At 36.2% G+C, this 18,653-nt stretch overlaps 1 protein-coding gene across 1 annotated transcript in view; it reads right to left on the reverse strand.

The window, feature by feature from the left end:
• Positions 1 to 16,004, reverse strand: part of RhoGAP71E (Rho GTPase activating protein at 71E) — a 188,275-nt gene extending 172,271 nt beyond the window's left edge. The window contains exon 1 of the mRNA XM_083119385.1: positions 15,842 to 16,004. The gene's annotated coding sequence lies outside the window, so the exon portion shown is untranslated. The remainder of the gene's footprint in view (positions 1 to 15,841) is intronic.
• Between the last annotated feature and the right edge of the window lie 2,649 nt (positions 16,005 to 18,653).

Here is an 18,653-nt window from a genome sequence, read left to right on the forward strand (position 1 = left end):
AAGAAGTCTGTCTAACCCGACTGCGGATTGGACACAGACGTCTCACCCATAGTCATTTGCTCCCGTGTCTGTAATCTCATTTTACGTGTTCGGCATATTCTTATTGGATGTTATGATTTTACTTTCCTCATACAGACTTCTAGCCTTCCCAACTGTTAACACCCCTGTTGGGAGATAAACGACAGTGTTTTAAATAACGTTTTTAGCTTTTTAGTAAGAGCGGGTCTCCTCCACTGCCTGTGAGGAACTTTTCAGAGTATCATTACCTTTTTTTATGTGTTGTTTGTTCTGCGCAAGTCCCTTTACAACCTCTTTCAAGGGTTTTTTCCCTCCGTATACATTGAAGGGTGCAAAATGTCCACATGTGTCGACGCACCCCAAAATTTTAATTCATTCATTCAAACCCCGTAGCAGCCATCAAGGTGATTATCTCACTCACCCATAAGCTGCAGTACATCCACCGGGATGGACTTGCTGGCAGTGGGAATGCGAAGTCGCAACGTCAAATACGTGAGACTCTGTCCCTTTTTCTCTAGCTGTGAATATCCTGCAGCCTATGAGGCACGAGTTGGAAAAAAGGCTTGATGTCTGCCGTGAGACATACAAGTGCATTATTAATTTTTAACAAGCTTCTGAATATTTCAAAATCTTAAACCAAGATGAACCAAAAATTCAGATCAAATCCTTTTTTAAATGGCAAGAGAGCATCATTCGTATATTTATATATTCTCACAACTTTTCTGAAGAAAATGCAAATTTCTCATTTAATTGCACTTTGATTGATTTGGTTGTCGTTTTCCTGCCATGCACTGATGAGGATGAATTATGTTAAGAAGAAATTGATGAAAGGACAAACACCCTTGGACAGGACACAAGTCCAGATGCCAAGCCTCATTATTTTGCAACAGTGAAGTCCAGGGTGTACTATGTGGAAGTGACGTTGACACTTGAGTGCCTTCTGAAAAGGCCACTCTTTACATTTCACATAATTGTACTTGTATTTACCAACATGGTAAATTAAGTGTATGCTTAGTCCAAGGAAAATTCAGACTGTCATGTAAGGAATAATGATTGTCAAAAGTCAGCTGATAAAACTTGTCAAGTTTAGTTGCACTATGATCTTATATATTCTGTATTACTGTTCAACACACATTCTAATGGTTTATATTCTGGTACTGACCTTAAATTTTCATGAAGTGGAATGTAATTAAACAGAATAAGGTAAAAAAAAAAATTAAAAAAATTGATACTTCCAGATAATTTTTCTCTATGCATCAATGTAGGGAGCTTCATTTCTTGGTAAATAGTATTTGCAAATGGGGAGATTAAACATTAACTAGCACATCAGCTAAAACAAAATGGCATACAAAGTGAAATAGTGGCACTAATTATCTTAAATAAGACTAAAGTGTCAAAAACAAAAATGAGAGGCTTTGAAAATTGAAGGAGATTCTTGTTGATGACAAGGAAAACAGGAAACAATTGATGGAAAGATACATGCTCTGTCAGAAGACATGTTCTGGCTTGTCGACATTAGTTGGATGAAATAATTTTGAGATACGCAAGGCTGTGTGGAAAACAAACATGTTCCATAACAAAAAAAAAGAAAAAAATGATGATTATGTGAAGTGCAACATCACATCTGAATTGGGACATTTCACGGAAAGTGGCCCAACTCTATGTCAATAATAAAATAAATCAACTTGGGAATTACTGTTGTTTTAATTGATTTAAGGTTTAAATGTTTGTGAGTGCATATAATTTGCATATTTCAGCAATAAAAATTAGCATCTGTAGCCTACATGCTTCACAGACAAATCAAGTCGAACTTTGCTACATTCTTATTAAAGTTTCACACTCCTAACACATTTATGTTAATGTTTTTCATACTTTCAAATTGATACTTCATAACTCTATGAAATCAGTTCATTATGAATATTTTAATCTAATCACATGTATAGAACTTTATATTTTGTGTGTGAATGTCACACATGTAATGCTAGAAAGCTCCAATTACGACTGATGCATGTGGGCAGGATCGAACTAGCACGAATCACACTCTGGAACATGTGTTAGCATGACATAGCATGTACTTTCAATCTATTTCCTGCATTCTCTTATACAGTGTCCAGCAGAGGAGTTATACGGTTTTGAAATGTGAATAACACACATAATTTTCAAAGGTACAGAAATGTATTACTACAGAAGTACAGGTAATTGTATGCCATTTTTATTTACCATGACAGTTCGTGTAAAAAAAAATGATGCCTTCATTTACTTCTATACACATTCAAAGGCCTTTTTCCTTTCGTTTTAAATGACCTACGTAAGATCTTGAGTCAGCACTTAGTTCATTTGAACAATTGAAATAAATTCAAATCAACAATCGGCGATCCAGTGAGAAGTTGGTGGCCTGCTTAACTGTTTGTCAGCCCAGTAAGCATGGAGCCCTGGAATGTGCAACATCGAGCGTTTGTTGTGGAGGGATTCTTCAAGACTTGAGAATCTGTATTGAAAACGCAGCATCTTTTTCGATGTCATTTTCATGTGGCACGCCATGGACACCAGAAAACATAGGACAAGTAAGGGAAGCTATCGTTAGGAGCCCAAGACGGTCTGCCAGCCAACATGCTGGCTCTGTACGACGAATGTTACACCTGGATCTAAAATTTCACCCTTACAAGATTATGCTTGTGCAGGAGCTGCACGATGATGACTTTGTCAATCGTAAAAGATTTGCTGAACGGATGCTCCAAATGTCTGAGGAAACGATTATTCTTATGAGTGACGAGGCACATTTCCATTTAAATGGATCTGTAAACAAGCAAAACTTTACTAGATATTGGTCAAACGAAAACCTGAAGGAGCTTCATGAACGGCCGCTTCACAGTTCACATGTGACGGTATGGTGTGGTGTAGCTGCATTTGGTGTCATCGGCCCATATTTCTTCGAAGATGAAGATGGGGATTGTGTGATGGTGAACTCCAAACGCTATATCTCAATGATGAATACTTTTGTTTTACCAGAACTTCATCGGCTACGGCGTAGGCGTAGGCGTAGGATAAATCAGCAAGACATATGGTTCCAACAAGATGGAGCAGCGGCTCACACATCTAGATCCTCTATGGCTGTTGTTTGTCAACTTTTTCCAGGACATGTCATTTCCCGGTTTGGTGACACCCTGGCCTCCTCGGTCACCAGACCTTACAATCTGTGATTTTTTCTGTGGGGATTCCTCAAATCCAAAATGCATGTGAATAAACCTAGCATATTAGGCGACCTGAAGCTTGGATGAATTGCAAACATAGATGGTGAAATGTTGCAACGTGCCATCCGCAACTTCTGGGAGAGGCTTCGAATGTGTGTACACGTAAATGGAAGTCACTTGAAGGACATCATTTTTAAGCCATAAAGAATTGCCATGGCAATTGGCATACAATAACCTGTATTTCTGTAGTAATACATTTTTGTACCTTTAAAAATTAGGCATGTTATTCACATTTCAAAACCGTCTAACTCCTCTGCCGGTCCCTGTATATTTGAATGCTCTTTATAATATTTTATTATATGTTGACTGAATTTGTTAGAAAATCTTATAGCCCTTTAAATTCACATAGGGCATAACCACCTCACTGAATTTTGTTCTTTGATCTGCTCTATCGGTTAATACAATGGATTATAATTTTCAGTGTACGATAACTATAACTAGTGGCCTCTAGAATTTCCTATGTACCTTGGTGGAATTTGTATCATTTTCAGAAGGAAGTATAATACTTAGGAAATTATAACTAATAACAGTAGCAAATTATTAATCATTTGAAGATTAAATATGAACACACAATTCACAAATTTTGCTTCCTCTTCACATTATCAGAGTTTACCACACATATACACATCGTACATGGTAGCTATCATAGAGCCTCCGATTATGAAATTGTTGATCCAGTTATAGTACATTACAGGTGTAAAGGAAAAGTTATCCACTGTGTATTGCACTCTGCCATGGCACATGCGGTTCTCAGTTCAATTCCTAAGGAGCAGAAGCCGGTGTTACCGGAGGTAACAGCAAAATGTAAAGAATTAAAAAAAATGTTTTAATAAAATGACAACATTTTTAAATAGGCCTAGGACATTTTTTCTGCAGCCGACAGAAGCGAAGAGGGAGGCTGTCCCGCTACCCTGACGATGCAACAAGGGAGAATAGGGAGCCAATGCAAGGAAAGAGCAGGGAAGGACTTTGGGGCATAGTGTGCTATGGGGTTATTCATATACCTGTTAAGAGGCCATACCCTGCAGTTCAGACCTACCGGATCAGCCAGTGCTGTCACATTGGATTGGCAGAACAGAGCTAAATCCCGCCAAAAATAGGAATACCATTTCTGTGAAGCAACTAGAGGTAGACTGCAGAGCCAAGGCAGGATTGAACTACAACTGAGACCAGTTACGTAATAGACGAAAATATAGTTCCTTGGTGTGATTCGTGATTTGGACAAACCTTGCTCCAAAATACTAAGTTGGCAACAGTAGTACGCACAGCTTGGAGCTTCCCTTCCACAAAGGAGCAGAGTTCTGTCGTCTGTTCAGTGCTCACCACACAAATGCCAAACTGACCCAAGAAAAGTGTGGATCTTCTTCTTCCCCTTCGCACCTCATTGCAAAGAAACAGAGACAGATGAAAAATTGACAAGGATCTACCACTATTCATTGGATTTTCGTGGTAACTGTCATGAGTGGTAGTTCTTTCTACAAGTGTTTGTGGCTAAATCACTGTGCTGATTGCAAAACAAGAACGAAATGAACAAATATCTAGCTCGAAGACATGTTTTCTTTACCGGGGGGGAGGGGGCGATAACACCTAGCAGGCATAATTGTCATACTGATAGCCGGTAACACTTTTGAAAAAGTCACGCAACGCCACCGAGTACTTGGTTTGGATACTCTTGTAAACTAAGGTCCAATCTCGATTAACCTCATGTACATACACTCATAGACTCAAAACAAACTTATCAAAATAGTGTCAGTATTTCCAATAGAAAAATGTAAAATCAAGAACAAATAAGCATTATTTTCAAGCAGGTAACAAAATAGGTACTTCACTGCTGTGCATATTTTTTATATCTATTTTGCATTACGTACATTCTTAGTACCTTGTAAAACATTCTTTGGATATTATTGGGGGGGGGGGGGAATCTTTATGGCAGATGAATCATCATTTATGAAAATATCCCATTCAAAAAGTGTAATAATTCACAGGCCGAAGAATCTGAAGTTTTGAACACATTAGATCATCTAACTGTATAACAGCAATACCATCTAGAACTCCCAGTTGAAAAACATCATAAAATGTCTGAAAGATACCATTAAATCAATATCCCAATGTTTTTGCAAGGATGGCATCAGCAAAAAATGAGGGCTCGACCAGGACTTGAACCTGGGTCTCTGGTATGCCACGCCATTGTTGTACAAACTCAACAACCGATAAGAGTCCTGGTTTAATCTGATTTTTTTGCTGTTGCACATTAATGTTGATATTTTTTATTCAGCATCATAACTTCAGCCACAGCATTCTCCATTAAAGTGCTGAGCTGGACATCATGTTTAGAACACACACAGGATTGTTGCAAAAGAAATAGCCAAAATTTTGTAATACCAAAACTGTGTAACATATTAATTCATAAATTAATTAATAAAGAAACTCTGGATATTGTTACTCCTATTACCCATGGTAACAAGGCATGGGAAAGGTGCCAACAAACAGACAAGACCTTTATTGTGCATTAAAAATGAACAAAGTGAATTTTTAGTCCTATGCAATGGACTTTTGGAAATAACCAGCAACTTATACAAGCAATTTACATTTTTCAGAAGGAAGTTCAAATAATGGGATGTTGCTGTAAAGGTAAATGTTTCTGGGTGGGAGACTGCTTGCATCTGATGTCCAAAGAAACCTGGTGTTACAAATCTCACAGCGGACTATTTGGGAGTTTTTAAATGAGTGCCTGAAAATTATTTACCACCAACAGCAGGTACTGCAAAGTCTAAATGACCAAAACAAAATGAAACATTGTCCTTTGTTGATGTAAACAATTGCAGCAGAAAGAGAAAGATGGTTTCAGTGTGCATGTGTGACTGCCTGCTGGATCACGATGTACACATGGGGATGTAAACACATTTTTCACAAGTGAGTGACTGAAAATTACTGAGCACATGCAGGTTAATTTATCACTTCTCCTGTAAAAGAGTGTACTTTTCTTCCACTTTTATGGAACTCCACAAATAGTGTGATGGAAAATTATAAATCTAACACCCTGCCACTTCTTATAAGGAGAGGTATGTAACAAAACAATAATTGCTGGAAGATAAGTCTCAGAGATTCCGGGTTCACACGTCTGTAAAGTGTCGTAACAAATTTCAACAGTTTCCCTTCAAAGCCGTGATTACTGAGAATCAATTTAAATAGTTTTTAACTTACAAAACAATGAAGCTGACTACTTCTTTTGTAAAACTCCTGTGTTCCAGTTATTTTACATCAATTTGCTGTATGGCTAGTTGCTAGCTATGAGTTGTAAACAAAAATATGTTACACAGAATTTGTTGACATTTCACAATGTTATGATAACTGCAACACCACGGCCAATTCATGGCAATACACAGTTGCATTTAAACATAAAGTGCACACTAGAAAATCTAATTCAATTTGCTTTCATTAGTCACATTCAAATCGAAGCTAAAATGAACCAGCTATTTACCCAAAATATTCCCCAATTGGTGCTTGTGTGATCATAGAAATAGTTCAATACAAAGAAGTTATGTAGCGCAAGCAATATAAACCTATAAGAAGAGGGTTTTAACCACTTTTGTGTATATTCAATAAATTTGCTAAAAGAAATTAAATAACTAAAAATTTAAAGTATGATAAGTAGTGTTTTGGACAAAACATAAAAGCAATTAGTATAACTATTAAAAATTAATTTATTGCTTAGCTTTGAAATCAAAATACAGAAATAATGTCATAGAAATACAAAGAAACAATTTAATAATATTTAAAAAGTCTTTAATATGATGACCTCCATGTGAAGGACTTCTTCCCTCATACTTTGTAGATAGATGTAATCTAAACAAAAAAAAAAGACAGAAAAATGATAAATAATAATCATAAAAGAAGTAAAGAAATATAATACAAAAATAGTTTCCCATCAAGAAAATGCATTTCATACTTTAAAAAATTAGTATTTGTTTCAAGGAAGAGGGGGGAGGGAAATGCAATTAAGGAAGCTCAAAAGTATGAACTATAATTAAACTAAAATGAATAATGAAATAATAGGCTCACCTATCTTTATGTACAACACATACATCCGCAGATGCCTACCATTTGCCAACAACATTACAGTTTAAAACCTACAAAAGATCTGAGCAAGAACTTTTTCCCATAGTGCTGCCTTTGCTATGGTGATTAAATTGAATGTGAAAATATAGTACAGCACCTTATATCACCTATGTTTAAAAGTTGTATGTATGTATGTAGGATGCTCATGCCAAAGCTGAAATTTGTTTCTGTAAATGACAGCTGTTTGTATCTTTACATCAAATAGCATTTCCAAGGATATATGTCCATGATAACTTTCTGACAGCATTGGTTGTTATTCAAGAGAGGTGACAATGAACCCAGGGTCACTATGTTCGACTATAAATGAAGATTTCAAACCTGTTAACAATGCTGGAGGAAAGGCGAATATCAGAATAAAAATCCTTGTATTGGAATGGTTAAAACTTTTATCCATGTATCCATGATCACCTACAGTTTTGCAAAGGCTCCATCAGTTAGGTTCCAATATAAGTAACTGATATGTTGTCAACTGAGTGTTTTTCCTGCAGGATAATGAAAGGCCGTACACCTATCCGAAAATCAGTAACAAAAAAAAAGGACATGCGCTGGGTTGAAAAGTTATGTCACCTTATTTTCTTATGATTATTATTATTGTTTAACTAATGCCAGTATTTTCTTACGTACTTTAGTTTGCACATCTCTTGCTGTTAGTAGGCCTACATGACCAAAGAACCATAACTGCAGACACAATGTTCATTTTTAACAGCTTTGTGGAATGAAATTTTCCCTTTAGTTATCATTTTCAACATGCGCACTAGAATGAAAGTGCTAATATTTTGGTCGATATTTCGACCATGCAGCTGATTACAAAATTCCTGTTTTTTTATAATCTTGATACCTTTCTGTTCGGTCGGAAATACTTACAGTGGGTTAAATGAAGCTTTGACACGTCACACATGGAAGTTGGCGCGAATTTTAAATTCGTACACTTATTTGACAAAAATGTTATAACTGGTAGACTATTTGACCAATCTACTTCGAGTAATTTTTATTTTGCAGCTAAAACATCAGGGCATGCAACCGTGCAGAAATCAAAACACCAAAGCCAATAAGAGGGATTGCCCCCTCTTCCCCTGCTATTTTGGGAAGGGGATGCAAACTTTAGCATTATTTTTAGCTGCAAAACAAAAAAGTTTCCCGAAGTAGATTGGTCAGATAGCCTACGAGTTATAACATTTTTTGTCAAATAGGTGTACACATTTAAAATTTGCACCATAGGCCTCGGCGGAACTGGGGTTACTTTCCGACGACCCCATCGGCAGAGTAAAGGTTAACAAAAACATGCAACAATATCTGCTTATTACATCTTTACCTGCTTGTCAATCCCAAACTACAGATCTAGATATATTGACAAAATATGTCAACTGGCATAAACTTTCAAAACTGCAGTCTAGTTTTAGCAAACGTTGGCTAGCTGTATGGTAATGAGCTTGATGCGAGTCAATTTCATCGTACTGAGTGATATCATATTGCAATATTTCTAACAGTATGCCATTTTGCTATGTGATGTGGTGCCACCTGACTTTGTATGAATGTATTGTTGTTATTCAGCATCGCTGTTCTGCCTCTGGCTAATGAATGTGAATAGGATTAGTGATGATTAGATGACTGCCTGAGCTGGGTCTCGAACCTGGGAATTTTGGTGGAAAGATCAAAAGTCGACCTGTTAACAAGCATGCACTGGGGATCAAACCTGGACTCATTGATCACATGGCAAGAACTGGGAATTGATACCAGAAACTGTCACATCATTATTGTGAAAGAATAGAAATTCACAAGGCATCAGTGGTGTGTACTGAAACAAAACGTAAGTGGAAACTGTTAAAATGCAATAACTTACTTCAAATAGTTCCTGTTGCAATCATGTTAACAGTCACATACCTATTTGTAGCAGCATATTTCCCATACATTCCTATTGGATTAATAAAAGGCACGCTCCATGAATTAAATTCATGCTCATTCATTTCAGTGCTTAATTTAATGAGTCCTTAATCAGACACTGAAAAACATCAGGATCATGCCAGCATTGTGAGTGTGACATTTCACACAACATTTAAGGTTCTAGATGTGAGATTGGGTTAAAATATTCATAATGAACTGATTTCATAGAATTATTAAGTACTTTGCGGTGTCTGCTAACAAATCAAAACATTTGAGTGTGATGACATGGGCTGAATGCATCAAAAGCATTAACGAATGTGTTTGACTTAATTTGTCTCTGAAGCACATAAGCTGCAGATGCTAGTAATTTTTGTTGGTGAAATGTCCAAATTATATGCATTTAAAAACACCTAAACCTTAAATCAATTAAAAACAATAATATTTAAAGATTAATTCATTTTGTTCTTCATATGGAGTCGGTCCACTTCTCTTTGAATGCCCCATCAGCTGAATTGACCCGTGTATTCAGTTTGTTTATCCTTTGTATCCTTCACACTCCAATACAATTTACAATACAGGGTTAGTAAAACTTGTTAATTTCAATTTTTTATTCAAATTTCATTCATTACAGGTAAACCCAATTAGCACAGATGAAAAGGAAAAATAGACGAGACTCTTTTAGCAAAATTACAAATTTACAGCATTCGTAGAAACTTGCAAAATTATAAACATTAGTAAAGTTCAATGTGTGCTCACCACACAATACTGCACACACAATGGTCACATTCCTCCCAAACCCCTTGTAGCATATCACAGTCAATTTCTGTGATGTGTAGGTCCAGGCCAATCACCATCTTTGCAAGTGATGGTGTTATCACAGAAATACACTCGGACATAAATAAATAAATTATTAATGTAATATGGGTCATTCCACAGAATTTCATCACAAAAAAATAAAAATTGTTGCTCGACCATTTTTGATTTTCTTCATATTTGGTATGTTGAACCCCTTGGAAAAGAGAAGTCAAAAACAGGTTTCAATTTTTTTTTACCTGTTATGGTTTTTAAGTTTCAGGGTGTCGAAAATCGCAAAATTGCGCAATTTCACGAAAAATCAGCTTTTGCAAAATATTTAATATCTTCATAACGAATGAAGGTCTTTAAAAAATTCAAAGTTTATTGGAATCTGCATATCTTGCAGTACTAAAAAAGTTACATGGTTAAGTTTTGTAACAAAAAGCAACCTATGATCAGTGTACCGGAAATATCAGAACAAATTGTGTAAAATCGCTGAGTTTTGGTTTTTATTATTATGAAAGGGGGACAGATAACATGTTAATTTTATTTTTATGTTGTAGTAGTATGTTAGTTAATTTACCCTAAAAATAAGCAAGTTGTTAACTGCTCCCCTTTCTGAGATACAAGAGCTTAAATATCGGAAAATTAGCAAAAACCAGCTTTTTGACCGCCCTGTAACTCAAAAGGGGGAGCAGGTAGGATTACCAAATTTTGGTTACTTCATATGAGTGAGCATGTTAAAAATCTCAAAATTTGGTGTTGTTATTCAAACTACTTATGGAGATACAGGCATTTTCCTTTATTACATTTCAACGTCAATTCGTCATATGCCTCCTGGTATAAGAAACAGGAAAAATTCTAAAAATAATGTTCACACCTTAGAGGATGGATTTTTAAGAAATAATATCACACATTGACTCACATTAACAGCAGCAATAACAAGATAATGCAGTATAGAGATTGAAGACTGTATGCTTCGTGGTTGTCCTAATTGTCCAGGGACTGAGTTGTTCACCAGTACCTGCATGAAGCCATAGATGTTGACAATGAACTGCTTGATTCACCTGTTAACTACAAACAGTGGACCACAACTGAACGTTGTGAGCTACTGTCTATGTCGGATAAACAAGATTATGAAACTTAGAATGCATCATTATATTGCTAAGAGGCAGTCACAGTACATAAAAGACAGAAAAAGTAATCTTAAACCACATGAATGCATAGTACAGGGAGATTTCGCTGAGAACTTCACCTTCATCCTTAAGGATGAGATTCAATCTTACCATTGGGTAAATGCTCAGGCTACAGTTCATCCATTTGTTCTGTATTTTAAAAAGGAAAATGATGCCGAATATCACAAACGCAAGCTTCTGCAACACCAAAAGAAATGTTTACTTTCTGCAGAGATAATATACCAGGGGTAAAATATTCATATGTTACTAAAGAAAAGGTTGAAGAAACAGCTGAATTCCTAGCTGAAAGATTTCATTCATCTATTACAATAAAGCATACTCGAGGTTTCCACAGTTTTGTCCCTGTTAATAAGACCACTATCAGAGTCCGTCAGACATAATTTTCTGCAAACTTCGAAGATATGAGAATTTCTATTGAGGAAGACTGTGGTTGCAATGTATTATTTGAGTCTGTTAAAATAGGCAGCCATGCGTATTTATGATGGAAAGTGGTGGCTGGGAGTCGTCAAAGATATATGTGAACATGAACAGGACTTCCATGTACACATTTTTCATCCTTGTGGTCCAAGTACAAGTTTATTCAAGGATGACTATGTGTGGGTAAAATCAAAAAACATTTTGAAGGATTTATCACCATTAGAGGTAGCAGCACCTACAGGAAGAGTACATAACATCCAACCAGAGTTGAGTGAAGCAATTGAGAGTTGCTTAAATGCAAGACCATGAAATAATAGCCCCCTACTTTGTTAATGAGGAAATATACATTGTTTTTACCATTAGTTATGGCTTATCACAATTTTGTACATTTGCACAACTAAGCCTACCTACTCATCAATAAAAAAAACACTATTATACATTTTCTTTTTTTGTTTAACAAAATGGTTATTTTATTAAATTGAGATAAGTCCCCAAGTTGTAAAGTATGAGCGCTTATTGAACTGGCTGATTAAAAAAACACCTAAAATATTAATTAAATCTGTATTATATGTTGTCTTTGTGTCAGAGCAAAATAAAAAATAAAAATATTTGTACTTTAACAAATTTTTTTGAGTTTTATTTCTCTAGCAATGTAACGAATTGACGTTGAAATGTAACAACACCAAATTTTGAGATTTTTAACATGCTCACTCATATGAAGCATCTTCAAAATTTGGTAATCCTACCTGCTCCCCCTTTTGAGTTACAGGGGGTCAAAAAGCTGGTTTTTGCTAATTTTCCGATATTTAAGCTCTTGTATCTCAGAAAGGGGAGCAGTTAACAACTTGCTTATTTTTAGGGTAAATTAACTAACATACTACTACAACATAAAAATAAAATTAACATGTTATCTGTCCCCCTTTCATAATAATAAAAAAAAAAAAACTCAGCGATTTTACACAATTTGTTCTGATATTTCCGATACACTGATCATAGGTTGCTTTTTATTACAAAACTTAACTATGTAACTTTTTTAGTACTGCAAGGTATGCAGATTCCAATAAACTTGGAATTTTTAAAATATCTTCATTCGTTATGAAGATATTAAATATTTTGCAAAAGCTGATTTTTCGTGAAATTGCGCAATTTTGCCATTTTCGACACCCTGTAACTTAAAAACCACAATAGATAAAAAAAAATTAAAAGCTGTTTTTGACTTCTCTTTACTAAGGGGTTCAACATACCAAATATGAAGAAAATCAAAAATGGTCGAGCAACCACTTTGTGATGAAATTCTGTGGAATGACCCATATATCATTAATTCTTATATTAATTACTTCAACAGTAATGATATTAGCCTCTTTATCATAAAAAAAATTATAAGAGTTTGTAACCTTGTAGGTTTGCTATGAATGACGTAACTTGCAATTTTGCCAAAAAAAAAACTTGAGATTTCCTTTTCATCAGTACTAACTATATTGCAAAAAATTTTAATTCAAAAAATTCTGAAATTGGGAACACCATTTTGATTAACCCTGTGTTTTTCAAACTTTTTATTTTGTGTTATTGTTATTATTAATTACAACAGTCTCTTAGTGTAGATCTAGCGGTAAAAATTTACTATCCTTCGGACACCTCTAATTTTTTTGTTTCGTCAATTTTTGACATTCGTACTTACGTATCTGCTTCGTGGAACATTCCTGAAGGTGTATCAACGTTGTTTTGATGAAATTAATTGCAATTTTTCACATTACCAGTACGTCTTTCTGGTAGGCCTTTTCGCTTGCCTGAGACACAATATGGCGAGTACACCTTCCTACATAATCGCGCGTCGTGCTTGTCTTTTGTCAAATTTTTGACATTCGTACTTACGTATCTACTTCGCGGAACATTCCTGAAGGTGTATTGATGTTGTTTTGATGAAAGTAGGAGCAATTTTTCACATTACCAGTACTTCTTTCTCCTAGCCTTTCCGTTTGCCTCACACACAATATGGCACGTACACCTTTCTACATAATGACGCGTCGGCCTTGTCTTTTCTCGATTTTCAATTGTTGTGCAGTGTTTCAACCTTCGGAACCCAAGAAATGCACGTGAACAAAGTTCATCAGATCTATATTATTATTATTATTTTTACGAAGAAAATTGTAATCTTTCGTGGCGCTATCCATGAATCGTTTTTGGAGTTATCCGTCCTGGAATAAGTGGTAAACATCTAGAAATTGCAAAATAAGCGAAAATTAGGTGTTAGTTTTCGGAATGGAAACTGTCGATTTTCGCGAATTTTTTTGTTTCACAACCAAATATATATATTCCTGATACTACCACGACACCAAATTTTAACCCTGTTTGCCTAACCTAACCACGTGCCAATGGTTCGCAATTATTTCCAATTTCTAGATCCTGATACTAACATGACACCAAATTTTAACTATGTTTCCTAACCTAACCGAACTAAGCTAACCACGCGCCAATGGTTCGTGGGGCTAGTGCCAATGGTTCGCAATTAAAATCCACTGGATCCTCCACACCCGGTACAAACTTTACCACGCATCCAGGACACGTCATCCTTCTAACTCTCGTTGCAAACACAGACAGTTCGAAACACTGGATACCCAATGAACATGAACAAAACACAATCACGACGCGTGATGGTGTACGTGCCAAACGCTATTCTCCGTCGGAGAATTAATTTTCAACGAACAACATGAACTTCAGCTATGAAACATTCCCACATCACACAAAACACCTTCCCGATGTTCGACAATGCTACAGGAACTTATTACAGTAAGTAGTTTCTTCTGTAAAAAATAATAAATGTGTCCGAAGGATAGTAAACAAGTACTGTTTTTTTTTCTTTGTGTGTGCGCTCAAAATATGTACACATGCCCTCATGTTTTGAAGATATTTTGCGATTTATATTAAGTAATGACACATATATTACATAAGCTATGTGCAGAAAGTACTTTAAAAAGTGTATAGTTCAGGAGACAAAAAGATGCAAAAAAATGCATTCCGCTTGACATGCTTGATGTGTTGTGCGGTTGACAATACTGCGATGTAAACAGCTCGGCGATTGAGGCAAGCCTGGCTCGGAAAATTCTGAACTCAGTTCTAGCACGGATTGATACATAAAACCTGCTGCAAAGTTAGCTTGACGCGCGGCTTAAACATGAAATACTTCAACTATAAAATGTGTACTCAGCTCATCACTTAGTTTCATTTTTGACTTTCTAGAATGTTTATATGTATATACGTATATATGTGTGGGTGGGTGTATATAAGATTACGTTTTTTCATTACATTTCTACGCGCAACCTTTCAAGGGTTATTTACAACTGGAGATTATACCCTGCGTGATAATGATTTTTTAAAAAGAGAAGTTACAAAGACACACATTTATTTCTCTTGACTAGAGTCTAGTTTACGTCCTTCTTGCCCACTCCTTCTTACCCGTTTATGTCTTTCTTGCGCACTCCTTCTTGCCCGTTTACAAAACCGTGCTAGCAGACAGCCGGCGCTCTGGCATCCGTAGAGTAAGTAAGTTTTTCTTTTTACACTTTCAGTCACTAACCATTTACGGGAACGAGGTATGCCTACGAGGTTAGATTAGGTCTGTTAGGTTAGGTTCCATTAGCACATCTGGACAACATCGGTTTTTCTCGATTTTCGCCTCCACGAAACTTTTCCTCGCCTTGGGATTTACTTTGTTCAATTCCTTATAAAATAACCTCTCCAACGATATATGACACGTATTCCTTAGGAAAAGGACGTAAACTAGACTCTTACCTTTCTCTTTATGACAAAAGTTAGAATAAGGTATTGCGCTTTCATTTCTATAGGAATTGGTAATCTCCTTTCTATTCATTTGTACACGCATTGTAAATGTAAGTGTTTGACAAGTAGTCACTAAAGTTTTGAAATGGTGGCAGCTGTTTACGATCTACCGTTCATAGGTACTATATTAATACAATTCACATAATGGGTTAGATTTAATGCCAACCACAGAATGCAATATGTCAAGTAACGTGGAGTAAATTACTGTCTTTAACACAAGTGTGTAACGTTTCTATAAAAAATATGATACATATTTTGTAAACACAACTAATAGAGTACTGTCAAAACTTTGGATCGGCATCTTGACTAAAACAAGCGGATACTCACCACCACTGTCCATTTGATGCACGCAACTGACACGCCGTAGGCTATAACATTGGTTATCACATGTGAAGCTAATAAAAAGGCTTTAATTTTTAAAGATCTATCATCTAAATTTTAAACACAACCACACCTTCGCCCTCATATTTCAAAAAATCAATATGGCTTCCGATTAAAGTGCTCTCTAGCGACTGTTGGTGAAATTAAGACAAATGAAAAGCATGAACTAGTAATTTCTTTGTTCTTTTTTTTTCGTGCATTTTTGGTCTATCTTCAATTTTCAGGAGGAAGGAAGTTGTTATATAAGGACATAACCCAACATTAATAAAATAGCAAAATATTTACGCATTCACGAAACAAGTGGCATGCTTGAAGGTTAGTGGGGGCGGGGGCCAGTGGCGGGGCTGCCGCCTTCGGAACGCCGTAATCCAAAGGAGGCAAGGGTGCTCGCAGACGAGGGCCAGAAGAGGCATTTGCCCCCTCTGAGATATCATGAATCTGTTATCTGTGCATCATGAAAAAGTACAAAAAGGTAAAGAACTATTCATCAACAAAGTGATAGATGCAGAGGCACAACCTGCCGGCCTCCGCGGCGGAGTGGTTAGCATTTCGCGCTACGACGCAAGAGGTCCCAGGTTCGAATTCCGGCCTGGGAATGGATGTTTATGAGTGTCCATTTATCAATATCACACATCATCGCTCATCCCCATCTTCGCAAATTAGCCAAAAGTGGCACAAAAAGCGACAATAATGCAAATCAATCAAGGAGAGGCGCAACCACGAAGTTTTGTCTGGGGAGGGACAAGTATCAGGATAAACGTACCAATAATAATAATAATAATAATAATACCATTATTATTATTATTATTATTATTATTATTAGTAGTAGTAGTAGTAGCAGTCATTGGGCGAATTAAGCTTTTTGCTTTAGGGGGAATGCCCACTCAGTGGCGTATTTGAGATTTCCTTCCGGGACGGAGTTTTTACATTTTTTATTATTTTTATTTTTTGGCGTGCGCAAGTTACCAGTCACTAAAGTAAACTATTATCTTGCGGTTCTAGAATTCATCCTAATCTAGGTCATTAGATTCTATAACAACATTATAACGTAATTTAGTAAATTGTTAGTATATGTACATTCTAAGAAAACCCAAACTCACACACAAAAAGAATCATCGAGTGTGATGAAATACTATATTAAATAATCAATTCATCCACCTCATAATAAACCAACAGCAAAAATTATATAAATTGTCTGTGTACGCTCATTTTCCTCCAAACAATTGAGGACTAAAAGTGGGAAACGTTGTAAGTGCCAAAAGCGAAAGTGTTGGGAAATCGCATCGTTCCGCACATCAACCCATAAGAACGTGCACACTAGTGACCTCTTTACACGCCCTTTGAACTACTTAGAGGGCTACCAGCCATATTTCACGTTTACCACATTATAAAGCATGGCACATTTCACAGTTTAAGTTGGAAAACGGTGTTTGAATTATTGTTAGATCCAATTTTTTGCAAACTGAAAAAAAATATTGATTTAATAGGGCACAAATACTGTAGATGTGGGACGTGTTGGAAGCATTTTGTCAAGGCAGAATATTTTGCAGAGGTGGAAAACATTGCGGGTTTCAAAGGTAAGTTAATTGGGAGATAAAATCATTGATGTACCGTTAAATGTAATGAACCAAGGAGTGTGCTGCCAGTTTTTGAAGATTCGCGATGGCAAATTTAAATGAAAACATGTACCAATGCTCCAAATATGAGACAGTGGGTGGTTCCCAATACGAGATATGTCTCATATTAGGGTAGATTAGGTTAACCTACGATGCTCTGTTTATAAAGTCTCAACACATCGAGATTAAGTGAATGTTCTGATTTAGGCAAAAGTATTTTTATGTTATTAACAATTATTTCTATTGTTACAGATGGCACGGCGTCGAAGAAAAGCATGGTCCAGGGAGAATATGATAATGGCAGTGCATGCTGTTAGGAACAAGGAAATGGGTTATCTGAAGGCAGTGGCGTGGTGTGGATTTTTAAAAGTGTTACCGGTTATCAGTAGGACATTTAAGGGAGACTTGGGCGCCTCCCCACCTCATGCCACCCCCCCCCCCTCCAATGTCTTCCAAGTAGTTCATATAATATTAATCTGGTACGTGTGCAATTCAATACTAGATTTTGGTAAAGTTATTAATCAGGAAAAAAATGTTGACATAAGGACTAAAGTGAAATTGCAAACATTCGTTGTTGACACAATAATACGTAATTTGATACTTACAGAAACATCGAAGGCTACTTATAGAGCAGATCAATCCGACTTTGAAAATAGTTAGTTATATGATGCTGGGATCCCGGGTTCGAAACCTAGCTTGGGCATGGGCGTTTGTGATGTCTATTCATCAATTTAATCATATCATCACTCATCCCCATCTTCGCAAATTAGCCAAAAGTGGCACAAGCGAAGCAAAATCAATCAAATCAAATCAAAAAACTTCTATGATGCTGTCATAAAGAGAAGTTTTTCATTCGAATTTGAATTTTTGGGTGCGTCATGGTCATGGTCCATATTATCCACATCTGAATTCGACACGTTTTTTTTTTTCACCCGAAAATAGAGTACATGGCCAACAAAAGAGTTTCGACAACTGCACAAATCCACATAACCACGGATAGTCGTTATACCACGAAACATTGAAATGTCGGTCATATCCAGCAGACGACTTGGTTTTTAAATCGTTCAAAATAGGCTTTGGCCTCCCTTTCGCCACAATTTCGATTTTTTCTGCAAAATAACGAACCGAAAGATTGCTTCAAA

This window comes from Lepisma saccharinum, chromosome 3, assembly GCF_977018435.1.
Source record: "Lepisma saccharinum chromosome 3, izLepSacc3.1, whole genome shotgun sequence".
Lineage (NCBI taxonomy): Eukaryota > Metazoa > Arthropoda > Insecta > Zygentoma > Lepismatidae > Lepisma > Lepisma saccharinum.